General features: G+C 45.0%; 2 protein-coding genes and 1 non-coding gene across 3 annotated transcripts in view; 1 reads left to right on the top strand and 2 right to left on the bottom strand.

Moving 5' to 3' along the window:
* LOC144483842 (uncharacterized) overlaps positions 1 to 16381 on the bottom strand; it is a 156762-nt gene that overhangs the window by 21242 nt on the left and 119139 nt on the right. The window lies entirely within an intron of this gene.
* The window catches only part of LOC144483836 (uncharacterized), a 284619-nt gene that overhangs the window by 260652 nt on the left and 7586 nt on the right, over positions 1 to 16381 (bottom strand). The window lies entirely within an intron of this gene.
* trnak-uuu (transfer RNA lysine (anticodon UUU)) lies at positions 14395 to 14467 on the top strand. Its single transcript has one exon. It is a non-coding gene; the product is annotated as a tRNA-Lys (tRNA).

Genomic DNA, 16381 nt, shown 5'->3' with positions numbered 1-16381 from the left:
TTCGATCATCCAGACTGCAGATCCTTCTCTTCAATTTCCTGCAAAATAAGTTTACAAAGAATTACATGGATGGCAGAGTGGTTAGTACTCCTGCCTCACAGCACCAGGGACCTGGGTTCGATTGTAGCCTTGGTTACCTGTCTGTATGGAGTTTGCACATTCTCCTCGTGTCTGTGTGGGTTTCCTCCGGGTGCTCCGGTTCCCTCCCACTCTCCAAAGATGTTCAGGTTAGGTGGTTGCCCCTTTCTGTCCCAAGATGTGTAGGTTAGGGAGATTAGCGGGGTAAATATGTGGGGTTACGGGAATATGCCTGGGTGGGGTGGTCTGAAAGGCCTCCTTCTGCACTGTAGGGATTCTATGAATACATGAGATACACAAAACACAAACAGGCCAGTCTATTTTTTAAAATTCATTTTTAACGGGGTGTGGGTGTCGCCGACTGGGACAGCATTTATTGCCCATCCCCAACTGCCCTCCATTTCACAGGGCATTTGAGAGTCAACCACATTGCTGTGGGTCACATGTAGGCCAGACCAGTTAAGGCCAGCAGATTTCCATCCTTAAAGGACATCAGTGAACCAGATGGGCTTTTACGACAATCAACAATGGTTTCATGGTCAATATCAGACTTTTAATTGAATTTAAATTTCACCATCTGCTGTGGTGGGATTCGAACCTCGGTCCCCAGAACATTATCCTGGGTCTCTGGGTTGCTAGTCCAGCGATAGCTCCACTGTGCCACTGCCTCCGCCGCCACCCCACCCCTGCCCTGATCTGTACTGGAATTTCTAATCCACACAAATCTCCTCTCATTCTGCTCACCTCAACTCAGCTTTTCAGCTCAACTTTTTAATCCTTTTTCTCTCATGTTCTCATCTGGTTTCCTTTTTAAAGCATCTAAAGTATTTGTCTCAACCACTTCCAGTCGCAGTGAGTTCCATATTCTAACAACTGTCTGAAGAAATAAATATCTCCTCCTGTTTGATTTATTCGTCTCTGTTGTCTGTTCATGGTTCCCAGTATTGGAAACACCAACAAGTGGAAACATTCCATTCACATCTACCTACTTATCCCATTCAGAAAGCCTATATCAGAAGAGACAACATTTTTCTCTTGGTTTGAGCTTGTTGTGTGTAAATCCTCCCTTTCTAACCCCCTGTTTAAGAAAAAGTGTCTAAAATCCATCACGATAGAAAATCGCAATATTGTCTCAGGTACAAGTAATTCAGAAAGCTATTATTTATTATGAGGGGAATTGAGTAAAAGCAGTGAAGTTATGTTTCAGTTGCACAGGGCATTGGTTAGACATATCTAGAGCAGTGTGTACATTATTGGTTTCCTTATTTAAGAAAAAATATGAGTGCATATTATTCCTTAACTGCTTTATGAGAAGCAGTTCATAGAAGGTTTAGTAGACTAATACCTGGAATAGGTGGATTGTCTGATGAGGAGCAGTGAGACAGGCTCTGCTTGAGTTTAGCTTCTGCTTGACTTCAAAAGAGTAAGAGGCAACTTAATTTAAACCTTCAAGATTCTGAAAACTCTTGACAGGGTGGATATGGAGAGAAGGGTAAAAGCAAATTACTGCGGATGCTGGAATCTGAAACCAAAAGAGAAAATGCTGGAAAATCTCAGGAGGTCTGGCAGCATCTGTGAGGAGAGAAAAGAGTTGAAGCTTCGAGTCCAGATGACCTTTTGTCAAAGCATAAAAAAGGCATAGAAAGTGGGAGATATTTACACTGTGAGGGAATGAAAGATGGGTCCAAGCCACAGGAACCAGGGGAAAGGATGCTAATGGCAGTCTATAGAGAGAATAGAAAGTGTGAATGGCCAAACAGCAGAGAAGCTGAAGAAGTTGTGATGGATGAAGATGTGGGGGGCGGGGGGTGGATTGGAGGGAGGTAAAATTGAGAAAAAGGGGGAAAGGCGAAGCAAAGGGGGAGAAAAGGTGCTGCCTGACCTGCTGAGACTTTCCAGCATTTTCTCCCTTGGATCTGGAGAGGATGTTTACTCTCAGGGGAGAATCGAGGGAGTCGCTGTTTTAAAAAACAGCATTGCCCATTGAAAACAGAGATGAGATGTTTTTCTCTCAGAGGGTCATGAATCTTTGGATTCACGTTCTTCAAAAGTGGAAGTAGAGTCTGATTTCAATGAGATAAATCTCTTGGGGCGACAGGGATCAGGGTATTGAATTTGATAATCAGCCATGACAATAATGAATGGCGGCGCACGCTCGAAGGGCCGAATGGCCGACTCCCAACTTCTATTTTCTATGTATGTTTCTATGTAAACATGAGGAGCCTGGGGCTGAAGTGTAACCAAAAGCTGTGTAACCGCTTCAGGCAACTATACAGAGTTTGCAACTCTCAGACTGAATATGTACATGGCCCATGGACTCATCGAGGCTGCAAACAGCAGCTGCAGCCTGAGGGTGGGTGAAGCTGTTTAAAAACCTATTGCACGTTGTGCTATCGAACCAGGAGCTAGGACCTGGAGGGGAAGCAGAAACATGAAGCCCCGCCCACTTGATGTTGCGTCACCGAGAGCATGCGCTCTCCTCCCTGCTGAATCAAGATGGCGGCCGTTAACCTGAGCCTCGTCTCGGGAAAAAGACCGGAAGCTGCAAACACAGACCGACGGGCTCATTTTCGAGATTTGAGGCCTTGACCAGGTATTTAGAAACCCTCTACGTCCATCCGGCGGTTCCATTGCTCCCTCTATGTTTCCGCATCCTTACCGGCTGCTGATGAGACAGAGGAACTTCGCTCCGATTGCTATCACCCACACTGTGCGTACTGCAAACGCCGTTGCTTCCTGCGCATGCTCCAGACTGTAACATTACTGCGCATGCGAACCCCTTATTGTGCGTTCCATGGGGACACCTCAGCCCCGCCCCCCATTCCCTCCGATTGCATGGAGGACCAGCCGCTCATGCTAGCTCCACCAGCCCCGCCCCCTCTTCCTATTGGTCCGGAGTTGCTGTCAATCAATCCCCGGGCATTGTGATGTGGAGCATGCGCAGTGTCATTGCTGTCCTTGGCGCTTGTTTGTCCCGGAGAAGCGGAGTCAGCGTTAGGCGGTGGCTGGGAGGATTTGGAAACACTTTGTGGATCCGCAAACCCTTCAGAATCATTGTCAGCTCCCTGGTTTGCAGCTGCGGTGCTTCTCCCTCCCTCCCTCCCTCCCGGGAACAGGCCCAGGTTAACGGCCCCATCCTGGCTCAGCCACTGGAGGATGGTTCACATCAGAGGATGGGGGAGGGGGACAATAAATAAGAGGTTACACTTTGGCCTCAAATCAATGAGGACTGATCTCTGGGAAGGAAGGAAACCCTGGGAGGTGGGCGGGGAGGATTCACAAACACCCGCTGGAGGCCCCAACACCCCCAATAAGACCCATTGGTTTTATTGTCATTCGGCAGACAGCAGCTGGAGAACTGAACCCAGACAGAGGAGAGGGAGGGAGAAAACTGGGAGTGGAGGAAAGAAATGGTGAGATGGGTTTGGATTTCAGCCCAGGGAGGAGGGAGAGTGTGTGGTACAGGGATTTACTGATTTGGGGGAACAAGAGAGGAAAATATGTTCCAGACAAACTCGAATTGTCTGTTCAGAATTTCATAGAATCATAGAAACCCTACAGTACAGAAAGAGCCCATTCGGCCCATCGAGTCTGCACCGACCACAATCCCACCCAGGCCCTACACCCAAATCCCTACATATTTACCCAATAATCCCTCTAACCTTCGCATCTCAGGACACTAAGGGCAATTTTTTTTTAGCATGGCCAATCAACCTAACTCGCACATCTTTGGACTGAATTTCTATCTCGATTGACCGTGACGATTTTTGTTAACTCCTTTTACAGGTGAGGTGAGAAAACATCACATAAAAATCAGATTGAGTATCGGCTTATTTGGACCTGAATATCCTGAGACATTGAACGTGGAAGGAGAAATGTTTGTCTGTTCTGCCTGGAGGAGAAGATTTCAAACATCAATGTGACTGGAAAAGCACTGAGACACACACCCAAGTGAGAGTGTTCCAGTGAACTGACTGTGGAAAAAGCTTAAACCAGTTACACAGCCTGAAGAAACATCACACCATTCACAGCTGGGAGAAAGTGTACATATGTTGTGTGTGTGGACAAGACTTCAACTGATCATCCAACCTGGAGAGATACAAGGACACTGGCACTATGGAGAAACCATGGAAATGTGAGGACTGTGGGAAGGGATTCAATTATCCATCCCATCTCGAAACTCATCGTCGCAGTCACACAGGAGAGACCATTCATCTGCTGTGTGTGTGGAAAAGGTTTTGTTCAGTCACAACACCTGCAGTCACACCAACGCTCTCATTCCAATAAGAGACATTTAAAATGTTCCAACTGTGAGAAGAGCTTTAAGAGCAAAAAGCACTTGAAACAGCACCAACACACACACACTGGAGAGAGGCCGTTCATCTGCTCTGTGTGTGGGAAGGGATTCACTCAGTCAGCCACACTGATGAGATACCAGCAGACTCACACGGGAAAAAGGCCGTTCACCTGCTCAGTGTGTGGGAAAGGATTCATTCAGTCATCCACCCTGCTGAGGCATCAGCGAGTTCACACTGGGGAGAGGCCGTTCCCTTGCTCCAAGTGTGGGAAGGAATTCACTCGGTTAGACACGCTCAGTTTGCATCAACATGTTCACACTGAAAAATTACTTTTTAAACATTACGAATGAGAAGAGTGAGTTGCAGACACACCAATGCATTTGTGTTGAAGAGTGGATGCTCACTTGCTCTGTCTGTGGGAAGGGACTTATTCAGTCACAACACCTATTGAGACATCAGTAAGTTTTTGTGCAAGGGTGGGATTCTGTCAATCACTTCCATTGTGTGTTTCTGCTCATGTTAAACTCCAACCCTGTTATAGGAGTTATTGATATTCTAGATAAATGTCACTAAGTCAGTTTTTATGGAAATGCGCAGTGCTGTGTTAATATTTCTCCAATGGAAGAGGAGACTAATTGATGTCCTGCTACCAGCTTCATTTTGGGGCCTTTTCTCATTTCGAACTCTCGATTATTTCAGTTCTCACGCCTTCGGTTATTCTCGTGGACAATTCTCAGCTCCCCATATTTTCCAGAGTCTCTCTCCTGGTGCTGGGATCCAGGGAAGTTATCGGTCACAGTCCTGTGATCAATAAAGCTAAAACCAAGTTTGCTTGTTGTTTTTGACTCTTGGACTTCACCCCTGTCCCAAAACATCTCTCTCTTCTTTGACATGTGAATGGAACATGATGCCTGCAAACCTGGTTTAAATTGAAATCGTCTCAGCAAATTTAACAGGAACCTGCAGACTGATGAGACAATGTAACACTGTCAGTGTGTTCCTGTGCTGCTCTGTATGTAACAGGAGCCTGCAGGCTGATGAGACTGTGTTACACTCAGTGTGTTCCTGTACAGCTCTGTATTTAACAGGAGCCTGCAGACTAATGAGACTGTGTTACACTCAGTGTGTTCCTGTACAGCTCTGTATTTAACAGGAGCCTGCAGGCTGATGAGACTCTTACACTGTCAGTGTGCTGCTGTACTGCTCTGTATTTAACAGGAGCCTGCAGACTAATGAGACTGTGTTACACTCAGTGTGTTCCTGTACAGCTCTGTATTTAACAGGAGCCTGCAGACTCATGAGACACTGTTACACAGTCAGTGTGTTAATAGAAACATAGAAGATAGGAGCAGGAGGAGCCCACTTGCCCCTTCGAGCCTGCTCCGCCATTCTTTACAATCATCCAACTCAATAGCCTAATCCTGCTTTTTCCACATAACCTTTGATCCCATTCGCCCCAAGGGCCATATCCAGCCACCTCTTGAATATCTGTTCCTGTACTGCTCTGTGTTTAACAGGAACATGCAGGCTCATGAGACACTGTCTGTCAGTGTGTTCCTGTGCTGCTCTGTATTTAACAGGAGCCACAGTAAGAGGTCTTACAACACCAGGTTAAAGTCCAACAGGTTTATTTGGTAGCACAAGTCACTAGCTTTCGGAGCGCTGCCCCTTCATCAGGTGAGCACTCATGAACCATGGTCTAATGACCATGCTGTCAATTGTTGTAAAAAAAAGACATCTGGTTCACTAATATCGTTAAGGGAAGGAAATCTGCCGTCCTTACCTGGTCTGGCACATCTTTGACTCTAGATCCACAGCAATGTGGTTTACTCTTAAATGCCCTCTGCAATAGCCTAGCAATCCGCTCAGTTCAAGGGTAATTAGGGTGGGTACTAAATGCTGGCCAAGCCAGTGACATCCACATCCCATGAATGAATTAAAAAAACGTACGTCACTGAGTACTGGAACCATGTGAGGAATTACTCTCTCTGTATTATTGCAGTGCTGTTAATAAAGTCAGTAAAAGACAATCTGTTGTTGGGAGCTTGATTATCAGCGGCTGAAACCACAAGGTTCAATATTTAGAGTCAATACGATGAACAAAGAAACACATCAGAGCCCAATACTCCAGCTGGATACTCACAGGAGAAAGTCTGGTACCTAATACCTTGAGTGGAGAGAACAGAGAAAGATCCCAACTGTAAAAAACCCTCAAATTATTTATAAATAGGTTTCTAATGTTAACAGATTTCAACAGTCAGTTTCTATCACAGTGAAGTCAATGGAAGGTGAGAGATGGTTAAAGGTTCCAGATAGAAATGTAACTTGATGTTATCATTACCTTACATTGGTAGATTCAGGAATGTCACACAAACATTTTCAATCTTCGTACTATTTTCAGACTGTAAAGTTAAACCTGCCGTTTTACTTTCAGTCAGGAACAGATTCCAGTTTTACACCAATCTCTGATTTGACAGCACGTTTCCAGCATTCACCGTTGTTCTTCCTGACTCTAAACACAGTTGTAAAGAGCTTCTGTTCCATACCTCGGAGCTCTGAACCATGGAAGAGAGTGGCTTTCTTACACATCTCAAGATTAACCCACACATTTAGTCTTCAATATGATTAACAGCAGCAATAAAATCAGAATCTAATTCTTGCAGTCATTTGTGAACTCGCTGGTGTCTCAGCAGATGGGATGACTGAGTGAATCCCTTCCCACAGTCAGAGCAGGTGAACGGCCTCTCCCCAGTGTGAACTTTCTGGTGTTTCAGGAGTTGCGATGACTGAGAGAATCTTTTCCCACATACGGAGCAGGTGAATGGTCTCTCTCCAGTATGAACTCGCTGGTGCACCAGTAGATCTGATGACTGAATGAATCCCTTAGCACACACAGAGCAGGTGAACGGGCTCTCCCCAGTATGAATTCGCTGGTGCAACAGAAGCTGATATGAGTGAGTGAATCCCTTCCCACACTCACAGCAGATGAATGTCTGTTCCCAGTGTGAACCTGCTGGTGTGTCACAAGGTGGGATGACTGAATGAATCTCTTGCCACACTCAGAGCAGATGAACGGCCTCTCCCCAGTGTGAACTCGCTGGTGTGTCCGAAGGTGGTGTGGTTGAGTGAATCCCTTTCCACACACAGAGCAGGTGAATGGCCTCACCCCACTGTGACTTCGCTGGTATATTAGCAACTGAGATGACTGAACGAATCTCTTCCCACACTCAGACCAGCTGAGCAGTCTCTCCCCACTGTGAAGTCGTTGGTGTATTTGCAGATATTTTTTGCTTTTAAAGCTCTTCTCACAGTCAGAACATTTAAAAAGTCTCTGATCACTGTGTACATGTTGATGTTCAGTGAGCTGGTTTGACTGAGTGAATCGGTTGCCACACACAGGCCTGGTGAATGCGCTCTCTTCAGTGTGAACTTGCTCATGCGCCAGCAGGTCACATGAGTCAGCAAATTCCTTCCCACACATGGAGCATCTGAACGGCCTCTCCCCGGAACGAACTGGCTGGTGTGTCGACAGACTGGATAACTGAGTAAATCCATCTCCACACATGGAGAAGGTGAACGGTCCCTCCGCAGTGTGACTGCATTGATCATTTCCCAGTTCAAATGGGAACATTAATCCCATCCCACAATCATCATATGTCCATGCTTTCTCCATGATTCAGTTATTCATTTGTCTCTCCAGATTGGACAATCAGTTGGAGCCTCACACAAAACACATGTACATTTCTCCGCACTGTGAATGCTATGATGTTTTTTCAGGCTGTGTAACTGGTTAAAGCTCTTTCCACAGTCGGGTCACTGGAACACTCAGGGAATCGCAGGACTGATGTATGAGGAGAGACTGACTGGGTTTGGATTGTTTTCGCTGGAGTTCAGATGAATGAGGGGGGAATCTCAAAGAGACTTATGAAATTCTAACAGGTCGAGACAGGATAGATGCAGGGAGGATGTTTGCGATGGAGTCCAGAACCGGGGGTCACAGTCTGAGGATTCAGGGTAGACCATTTAGGACGGATTTGAGAAGACATTTCTTCACCCAAAGAGTAGTGACCCTGTGGAATTTATTACCACAGGAAGTAATTGATGCCAAAACATTGAATGTATTCAAGAGGTGGCTGGATAAAGCACTTGGAGCGAATAGGATCAAAGGTTATGGGGAAAAAGCAGGATTAGGCTACTGAGTTGGATGATCAGCCATGATCATAATGAATGGCGGAGCAGGCTCGAAGGGCCAAATGGCCTCCTCCTACTCTACCTTCTATGTTTCTATGTCAATGTCTTTAAGAGAGAGAGAGAGACCTGGGCCAACCTTTCCAGAGTCTGCAGCTTCCCTGGATTCACTTCCTTTCCCTTCAGTTGCTGCAAGTCCCCAATTTCCCCCAGAATGAGAAAAGAAACTCACAGATGTTGGCCTCTTTTAGGTCAAAACAAATGAACAAACTCAACATAAATCAGGACAAAGTAAAAGGGGCAGCTCCCCAAAAGGAGGGGGAACAACCTGAACAAAAATCAAAGTACAAAATAAGAGCTAGATGTTGGCCTCTTTTAAGGAAATAAGTGATAAATTAGTTATCCGCCAGAGTTCGATGTCATCTGATCGCTTGTTTGGAGAATAAAACATACTTAGGTACCTCGCTTCATCTGGGATATGAAGCTGTAATCCATATCATCTCAAATAACTCCCTTCCGACAGGAGGAAGTTTCAGTCTGTGTGCAGCTCAATCTGACTGTCACAAAGACCTGATTGGCTGGAGGACCAGAGTCCTTCCGGTCCTCCAACTCTTCCCATTGGTCAACACCCTAGGTCAGGAGGCGGGCTACCTCGCACATGCGCAGTTTCCCCTCGCCCTTGGACATGCGCGATCCCCGGGCAGGGGGGAGGGGGAGATCACCGAGCGGCTTCTCGCTCTGGCCGGAGCCGCCAGCCGGTTGCCTGGAAGAGGTGCAGGGGGAGAGGGAACAATGGGTGGGGGCGGGGCTCCCGGGTCCGCGCGCCCGGGCCTGCGCACTGGAACACCATGACGTCATTGCGGAAGAGACTGATTCTTATTGGCTCATTCAGGCAGGCTCCATTGTGGACGTCACAATGCGGAAGCTCGATTGATTCAGATTCAGACTCAGTGAAACTCCCTCTTCTGGGCAACATCTGGGAGGAAATCAATGTTTCCCCCTTTTCATTTCTTTTCTCATTCTGGGGGAAATTGGGGACTTGCAGCAACTGAAGGGAAAGGAAGTGAATCGAGGGAGGTTGCAGACTCTGGAAAGGTTGGCCCAGGTTTCTCTCTCTCTTAAAGATATTGACATCCTTTGCAGAGTTCCACATGAATCAGAATTGTCTGATCTGAATTTCTATCTTGTTCTGACAGTGATGACTTTTGTAAATTCTTTTTACAGGATATTAGGAGAGGATTTACTGATAGAAATGTCAAGATCTAACAGTCACTCAATTCATGGCAGCTGAATGTCATCGGTTTGAATCTGGAAGAAGAAACGTATAGCTGTTTGAATTGGGTGAACCATTGGTGTGAACAGAAAAGCATCGAGGCCCGTGCGACCCGAGTGACGGTGTTCCAGTGCATGTATTGTGAAAACTGCAGGAGAGACAGAAAGACACACGGATCATGGAAAAACCATGGAAATGTGAGGACTGTGAAAAGTCATTCCGTTCCCCATCAGTGCTGGAAATTCATCGACGCAGTCACACCGGGGAGAGGCCATTCACCTGCTCCAATTGTGGGAAAGGATTCACTCGGTTATCGATCTTGCGGACACACCAGCGAGTTCACAATGGAGAGAGGCCATTCACTTGCCCCATGTGTGAGAAGGGATTCAGCGATTCATCCACACTGCAGACACACCAGAGAGTTCACACTGGGGAGAGGCCGTTTATCTGCTCCATGTGTGGTAAAGGATTTGCTCAGTCATCCAACCTGTATTCACACCAGCGAGTTCACACCGGAGAGAGGCCGTTTCCCTGCTCTGTGTGTGGGAAGGGATTCACTAACTCCGCCAACCTGCTGAGACACCAGCAACTTCACACTGGGGAGGCTTCCTTCACCTGTTTTGAGTGTGGTAAAGGATACAGTGATTCGTCCAACCTGTTTTCACACCAGCGAACTCACACTGGGGAGAGGCCGTTCACCTGCTTACTGTGTGGAAAGGGATTTAGTCAGGCATCCAGCCTGTAGACACACCAGCGAGTTCACACCGGGGAGAGGCCATTCACCTGCTCAATGTGCAGCAAGGGATTCAGTGATTCGTCCAACCTGATTTCACACCAGCGAGTTCACACAGGGGAGAGGCCATTTAACTGCTTTGTGTGTCAGAAGGGATTCAGTCGATTGTCTAACCTGCTGACACACCAGCGACTTCACACTGGGGAGAGGCCGTTTGCCTGCAATGAATGTGGAAAGGGATTCACACGATCATCCCACCTGCTGAGGCACCAGCGAATTCACAAGCGATTCCAAGCATTGGATTCTGCTGTTAATCACACCCAGGACTGAACCATGTTCATTCTGACAGGTGATGAAATGGGAGGGTCGGAGGGTTTCTTTCTGCTGGACTGGCCGGTCTCATGACTTTGTTTCCAGTGGGCTGATGCTCTTTGAGCCTGGGAGAGCACATTTCCACTGAAATGATCCACTAAAGCTGATGAAGGATGTTTATTTAATCCTTCACAGTAAATAGTGTTTTTCCTAACGCTACAGGTAGATCTGAAATAAATACATTTGTCTCTGTTCCATTGAGTCTACAGCACAGGGCCAGGCCAGTCGGCTCAATTGGTCTGTGTCAGTATTTATGCTCCACATGAGCCTCCACCCATCCCTCTTCATCTCCCCCATCAGCATATCCTTCTATTTCTTTCTCCATCCCTCATCCAGCTTCCCCTTCAATGTATTCATGCTGTTCACCTCAACCACTCACTGTGGTAGTGAGTTCCACATTCTCACCACTCGCTGTGACAGTGAGTTCCACAGTTTCACCACTCGCTGTGGTAGTGAGTTCCACATTCTCACCACTCGCTGGTAAAGAGGTTTCACGTTAAATCCCTATTAGATTATTGAATCTCTAAAAATGCACACAGCATTTATAACAAAAAGGATGAATTGTCAACACGAATAGAGATAAATGTGTGTGTCCTGATAGACATTACAGAGACTTCGTTGAAATGTCACGGAGGCTGGGATCTAAATATTGAAGGGTATTTGACATAATGGAATGCTCGGAAAAGGTGACAGGATCTCCCATTAATTAACAATGACATTAGTTCAGTACAGAGCTACCACCTTAGCCTGAAAGATCAGGATGAAGGATCGGTTTGGGTTGAGATAAGAAATGGTAAAGGTACGAGGTCTCTTGTGGAGTAGTTAATGGGCCCCTTACCTAAGTTACACTGAACTGATTTCTTTATTTTGAACATGACACTATAATAGTCTATTTATTTATTAGTGTCACAAACAGGCTTACATTAACACTGCAATGAAGTTACTGTGAAAATCCTTCAGTTGCCACAACCCAGCGCCTGTTTGGGGACACTGAGGGAGAATTTAGCATGGCCAATGCACCTGACCAGCACGTCTTTCGGACTATGGGAGGAAACTGCAGCACCCGGAGGAAACCCACGCAGACACGGGGAGAACGTGCAGGCTCCGCACAGACAGTGACCCAAGCCGGGAATTCACCATGGGTCCCTGGTGCCGTGAGGCAGCAGTGCTAACCACTGTGTCACCGTGCTGCACTAAGATACTATATTGCACTGCCCAGAAATAAAATAAACACCTGATCAAAAAGGACTCGGAAAAAGTACAAACTTATAAATCTCAACTTCTTTTCACAAATACAGATCAAATACTTCATCATTTCCAGTTCCCAGTCACATCATTTTCTCATTATCATGTTCTGATTATTCAAATAGTATCTCTATTAAACTCATAGATAATACCATTATTTTATTCCATGACTTCATATAAACGAACATTTGAAGCTTTACATTGTTTTAAAACTGTATTTACACATATTTTCAAATCTTCACCCAAAGCATTCCAAAGATTCATCCACAAACTGAAATATACACAGACTTCAAAGTTGTACAAACATAACATGTTTTAAACTTGTTTTTTTCTATTTAATTCATGATCATCATCCCTTAAAGTCAACAGTTTCTTTGCAAATTTTCAGGCAATGATTCATTTTTTGCTTCATCCAAAATCATTGCAGTTTTCAGTTCAACTGACTCCCTAAACTTCAAAACCTGGACATTTTATAAATAATTTGTTGCTCAGTTCTTGAAAATTCACTTTAGTACCATTCATTTGGCTTTTTTCCGTAACATATAGATCAGATTAATAAAGTTAAAGTTTGAATTTATTTATTAGTGTCACAAGTAGACTTACATTAACACTGCAATGAAGGTAATGAAAATCCCCCAGTCACCACACTCCGGCACCTGTTCGGCTACACTGAGGGAGAATTTAGCATAGCCAATGCACCTAACCAGCATGTCTTTTGGACAGTGGGAGGAAACTGGAGCACCCGGAGGAAATCCATGCAGACGCAGGGAGAATGTGCAGACTCCACACAGTGACCCACACCAGGAATTGAACCTGGGTCCCTGGCACTGTGAGGCAGCACTGCTAATTACAGTGCCGCCATGTCGCCCAAATATTCATGCTTTACAACGTTTCCCCAAACCTCTGAAGAATCATCTCAAATGAACAATACAAAATATACAATGACTGCGGATCCAATATAAATTTAGTTTTACTCAGAATTTCAATACTCTTTGATTATTTTGTTTTAATATATTGTATATGTGGTTTCCAACAAAAGGTATGGTCCAGGAGAACACCCAGAACTATATTTCCATATTGGGGCGGCGATGGTGTAGTGGCAGTGTCACAGCACGAGTGACCCAGAGACTCAGGGTAATGCTCCGGGGACCCAGGTTCGAATCCTATTGTGGCAAATGGTGAAATATAAATTAGATGAAAATCTGGGATTAAATGTCTAATGATGATTAGAAACTATTGTCGATTGTCATAAAAGCCCATCTGGTTTACTGATGTCCTTTAGGGAAGCAAATCTGCCAACCGTATCTGGTCTGACCAACATGTAACTCCAGATCCACAGCAACATGGTTACCTTTAATTGCTCTCTCAGATCAAGGACAATTAGGAATGGGCAATAAATGCTGTCCCAGCAACACCCACATCCCATGAATAAATAAATGTTGACATTGTCTGTGGGGAGAGAATAGAGCCAACGTTTCGAGTCTAGATGACCCTTCATCAGAGGGGTCTGACCCCTCTTCTATTTTTGTAAATGTTGACATTGTTTATTATATTAACCAAGGGATTTACTTCACCAAATAACATCAACTTCGTTCCACTCAGAGTCGGTCACAATTCATTTTTGACAAACAATATTTTTGTTTTCTCCAATTCAGCACTAACAATTTCAATAAGCTCTTGAAGATCCCACACAGAATAAAAAGTATTGGCATCATCTGCAAACAAAACAAATTGTAATAACTTTGATACATTCCAAATGTCATTAATATATAAAATAAACAATTGAAGGCCCAAAACAGATCCCTGTGAGACTCCACACAGAATATTCACAAAATCTGATTCACATCATCGACTGTTACAAATTGTTGAGATTTCCAAATAACTTCTGAGCCACTTATTCACTACTCCCCTAATCCCTTATGTTTCCAGTGTTTTAAGTAATATTCCATGGTCAATTGTATCAAAACCTGTGTAAGATCAGTAAAAACCTCGATTGTAAATTGTCTTTTTGTCCACGGCATTCGTCATTTTCTCCACAAATTCCATCAGTGATAGTGAGATAGACCAACTTGGTCTGACTATTACACAGTGAGTTACATCGAGGAATGGAATGATCAGACCATTTAGCAAATGACTTCTCTTTTCTCTGAAAAATGAGAAAAGTGAAGACACTCTCCTGTAATTAGTATAATCATGCAGTATAATATGCCCGGCGAGCTCAGTCGGTAGAGCATGAGACTTTTAATCTCAGGGTTGTGGGTTCGAGCCCCACGTTGGGCATTGTTGTTTGGGGCGGCACGGTAGCACAGTGGTTAGCACTGCTGCTTCACAGCTCCAGGGATCTGGTTTCGATTTCCGGCTTGGGTCACTGTCTGTGTAGAGTTTGCACATTCTCCTCGTGTCTGCGTGGGTTTCCTCCGGGTGCTCCGGTTTCCTCCCACAGTCCAAAGATGTGCGGGTTAGGTTGATTGGCCACACTAAAATTGCCCCTTAGTGTCCTGAGATGCATAGGTGAGAGGTATTAGCGGGTAAACGTGTAGGGATATGGGGGTAGGGCCTGGGTGGGATTGTGGTCAGTGCAGACTCGATGGGCCAGATGGCCTCTTTCTGCACTGTAGGGTTTCTTCTATGTTTACCACCAGCTTTAAACCATGGAGTAACTTAGTCTATTTTCATTTTACAGGGAAATAGCCCAGTTTGAAAAGACCGGATGCAAATGTGTCAATGGTTTTACTCCACAATCAATAACCTGCTTAATGATTGACATCTCAGTATTGTCTGAATTGGTAGATTTTTTATTCTTATGATATTTCACAATATCAATGACCTCCTTTCCATCAACACCTCTAAAACGTGGGATGGGATGAAGAGGTGGATCACTTTCTCTTGGAACTTTTATCATTGTCCATGAACTCTGTTAAAAAGAAATCCACATTTGAAAGCCCAGCCATTATATGAAATATCAGCACTATAACAGGAGAAGATAAGAAAGACAGACATATTGATCTTTTCATCAACACATCTGAGAGTTAAGAATGTGTGACATGATTTTGGGACACCGGAGTGAGTGTGCAGATGTGATTTGTTACATGTGAAAAATAGCAAGCCTAAATTCATGGTGAGATGGAGTGAAGAGCGGGTCCCAAACACACACAGCTACTTGAGACACAGCAGGAGATGAAATGGTTAATGTGGCCAGGGGATTGAGACAACATTGTGACATCATCAAGGCATTGACACTCCAGAGAGAAACTGAGTTCAAAACAATCAGGGTCCAATTAAACACACTGCACATGCTCACAAAAATAATATAGATTGGGACAATTCAGGTCTTGGGAGAAATAATACTGATTACAAAGTGTCAACAAGTTGGATAGGGGTAAAGAGAGAGCTGGGGAAACTTTTACATCCATGCTTGATCTGTTGCTTGAAGCATCTGTCCTTATGGACTAGTAACTGAGAACTCACAGCGCTCCTTCAGGAGTAGAAAAGATTGAGTAGATGTTTCCCCAGGCGGGACCAGAACAGAACTGGAAAATAACAGTGAAATTGAGTGAGGGGTCAGAGAGAGAGTTCTCCTCCCCCCTCAAGGTGTGGACTGTAAGAATCCTGGGGAACTCCCTACTTCGGGTTTTGACTAGTGAACATTAAATTAAATTCTATAACTGGCTGTGCCTTGATTTTGAATTTGCTTGTTACATTTCTCCTGTTTTTATCCCTGTTATGATTACGCTCTGGGTAAGGATGGTTGACAGGTGACAGGATGGGAAATTGTGGTTTGGGTCATTGACCAAATGGTTTGTTGATCCGAAAGGTGTAAAAGGAGCCAAACTTTATCAGAAATCCAGCAGAGCTGAGAACAGACGACTTGCTGTGTGGGAACAGGGAGATAAACAGCTCCCAGAGGACAGAGAAAACAGGAGTGCCTTGAATCCTGGATGATACCTGGGTGTCACGGCCACCATGTTTTCACTGCTTGGCATGGGAATGCTGACTCCCTGTACCAGGGACGCAGCGTGGGAAGACAATTGTTTGAGAGTTTGTCGTGGCTTGGACAGGTATAGATGGTTCAATGACACGTTTTCTAATTGGTCCGTTCAAATGTTAGCTGGGCAATGATTAGGATAAATCAGTCTCCATAGACTTTGTGATGTAACAAAGTATAAGAAGGGATTCCCCGAGCACAGAGATTAG

The sequence above is a fragment of the Mustelus asterias genome, unplaced genomic scaffold (assembly GCF_964213995.1).
Source record: "Mustelus asterias unplaced genomic scaffold, sMusAst1.hap1.1 HAP1_SCAFFOLD_79, whole genome shotgun sequence".
Classification (NCBI taxonomy): Eukaryota; Metazoa; Chordata; class Chondrichthyes; order Carcharhiniformes; family Triakidae; genus Mustelus; species Mustelus asterias.
Note: the sequence above shows the minus strand (reverse complement) of the source record. Positions and strands in the feature narration are given on the sequence as shown.